This window comes from Panthera uncia, chromosome A2 (assembly GCF_023721935.1).
Source record: "Panthera uncia isolate 11264 chromosome A2, Puncia_PCG_1.0, whole genome shotgun sequence".
NCBI classification, from domain to species: Eukaryota; Metazoa; Chordata; class Mammalia; order Carnivora; family Felidae; genus Panthera; species Panthera uncia.
In genome coordinates, this window is record NC_064816.1 from 78,553,995 (window position 1) to 78,556,871 (window position 2,877).

General features: G+C 39.3%; 1 protein-coding gene and 1 pseudogene across 2 annotated transcripts in view; one reads left to right on the forward strand and one right to left on the reverse strand.

Annotated features, from left to right (window-relative positions):
• LOC125930804 (transcription factor BTF3-like) overlaps positions 1-1,215 on the reverse strand; it is a 4,859-nt pseudogene extending 3,644 nt beyond the window's left edge.
• Positions 1-2,877, forward strand: part of PTPN12 (protein tyrosine phosphatase non-receptor type 12) — a 112,444-nt gene that overhangs the window by 46,384 nt on the left and 63,183 nt on the right. The gene's annotated exons all lie outside the window — the stretch shown is intronic.

Below are 2,877 nucleotides of genomic sequence, written 5' to 3' on the forward strand. Positions count from 1 at the left end.
TTTCTTTCTTTCTTTCTTTCTTTCTTTCTTTCTTTCTTTCTTTCTTTTACAGTAGGTAAAGAACTTTATTAACCTTGTTTCAAACTTTATTTCCAGGCTTCTTCAGCTTAATTAGCTGCAAAGAATGAATTGTGTATAAGCAAAAACTGAAAAGAGCTGTAGTGTCCAAGGGGCCTGGGCTTAAAAATATTACAGATCTAGATTTTATCAGCTCTATGAACACAATTTTAAAAGGCAGTCATAATATAAAATAGCAGCTCCCAGTAACTTCTTCAAGTTTTATCTTCTTCAGAAGTTGACTCAATCCAGTCTGCTTCATTCTTGGAAGCTTCATCAAAATTCTCCACAAGATCTGGAACTTCATCATCATCATCCTCTCCAGTAGCAAGTAGTGCTTTCCCATCCACGGATTGTTTGGGCAGAACTTCAGCCAGTCTCCCTAAACTAGTCAGACTGTCTGCACCAAGTTGTTTTAAGATAGTAGCATTTCTGTCAGATGCTTTGTCTCAGTATGGCTTGTAATGGTGAAAGTGTTTGCTGCCAGAGATGCCTGAACTTGAGGGTTGTTAAAGTGGATCATTCTTCCTTGGTTTGTGAACATAGCCACTTCTTCAGTACCAGAGATATTTTTTTACCTCTAATTTCTTTAAGGAGAACTGAAATTTTTATCATCTGCTGTAGTCATTCTATGAACTACCTTCTTTCAGCAAGCAGTTCCTTTCCCACCAATGTGCACTTGTGCTTGCAGTTTGGTGAGTTTCTCCTGGTTCATGATAGTTTCTTTAGCCTTGTTGGAGCAGAAATGGTACTGCGCACGTGACTAGGATTGGTGCTCAGGGGGTCTCAGGCAGACCAGCTGAGATCAGGTGCACACACACCTACAGTGTCTTATTTTTAAGCCAGTGTCATACTGTCTTCATTACAGTAGCTTTGTGTAGTAAGTTTTGAAAGCAAGAAGTCCTCCAGCCATGTTCTTACTTTTTAAAATTTGTTTGGTTCTTTTTTAGTTCTTACATATAAATTGTAGGATCAGCTTGTCAATTTCTGCAAAAAATCCTAATAGGCTTTTGATAAGGGTTGCATTGAATCTGTAGAGCACTTTGGGGGAGAATTGCCATTTTAAACCATAATGATTCTTCCAATCTATGAACATGAAATGTCTCCGTTTATTTAGATCTTTAATTTCTCTCCGCAATGTTTTACGGTTTTCAGTGTATAAGTCTTGTATTTACTCTTTATTTTTTATTTATTTATTTATTTATTTATTTTTTATTTATTTATTTATTTTTTATTTTTTAATATATGAAATTTACTGTCAAATTGGTTTCCATACAACACCCAGTGCTCATCCCAAAAGGTGCCCTCCTCAATACCCATCACCCACCCTCCCCTCCCTCCCACCCCCCATCAACCCTCAGTTTGTTCTCAGTTTTTAACAGTCTCTTATGCTTTGGCTCTCTCCCACTCTAACCTCTTTTTTTTTTTTTTTCCTTCCCCTCCCCCATGGGTTTCTGTTAAGTTTCTCAGGATCCACATAAGAGTGAAACCATATGGTATCTGTCTTTCTCTGTATGGCTTATTTCACTTAGCATCACACTCTCCAGTTCCATCCATGTTGCTACAAAAGGCCATATTTCATTTTTTCTCATTGGCACGTAGTATTCCATTGTGTATATAAACCACAATTTCTTTATCCATTCATCCGTTGATGGACATTTAGGCTCTTTCCATAATTTGGCTATTGTTGAGAGTGCCGCTATAAACATTGGGGTACAGGTGCCCCTATGCATCAGTACTCCTGTATCCCTTGGATAAATTCCTAGCAGTGCTATTGCTGGGTCATAGGGTAGGTCTATTTTTAATTTTCTGAGGAACCTCCACACTGCTTTCCAGAGCGGCTGCACCAATTTGCATTCCCACCAACAGTGCAAGAGGGTTCCTGTTTCTCCACATCCTCTCCAGCATCTATAGTCTCCTGATTTCTTCATTTTGGCCACTCTGACTGGCGTGAGGTGATATCTGAGTGTGGTTTTGATTTGTATTTCCCTGATAAGGAGCGACGTTGAACATCTTTTCATGTGCCTGTTGGCCATCCGGATGTCTTCTTTAGAGAAGTGTCTATTCATGTTTTCTGCCCATTTCTTCACTGGGTTATTTGTTTTTCGGGTGTGGAGTTTGATGAGCTCTTTATAGATTTTGGATACTAGCCCTTTGTCCGATGTGTCATTTGCAAATATCTTTTCCCATTCCGTTGGTTGCCTTTTAGTTTTGTTGGTTGTTTCCTTTGCTGTGCAGAAGCTTTTTATCTTCATAAGGTCCCAGTAATTCACTTTTGCTTTTAATTCCCTTGCCTTTGGGGATGTGCCGAGTAAGAGATTGCTACGGCTGAGGTCAGAGAGGTCTTTTCCTGCTTTCTCCTCTAAGGTTTTGATGGTTTCCTGTCTCACATTCAGGTCCTTTATCCATTTTGAGTTTATTTTTGTGAATGGTGTGAGAAAGTGGTCTAGTTTCAACCTTCTGCATGTTGCTGTCCAGTTCTCCCAGCACCATTTGTTAAAGAGACTGTCTTTTTTCCATTGGATGTTCTTTCCTGCTTTGTCAAAGATGAGTTGGCCATACGTTTGTGGGTCTAGTTCTGGGGTTTCTATTCTATTCCATTGGTCTATGTGTCTGTTTTTATGCCAATACCATGCTGACTTGATGATGACAGCTTTGTAGTAGAGGCTAAAGTCTGGGATTGTGATGCCTCCTGCTTTGGTCTTCTTCTTCAAAATTACTTTGGCTATTCGGGGCCTTTTGTGGTTCCATATGAATTTTAGGATTGCTTGTCCTAGTTTCGAGAAGAATGCTGGTGCAATTTTGATTGGGATTGCATTG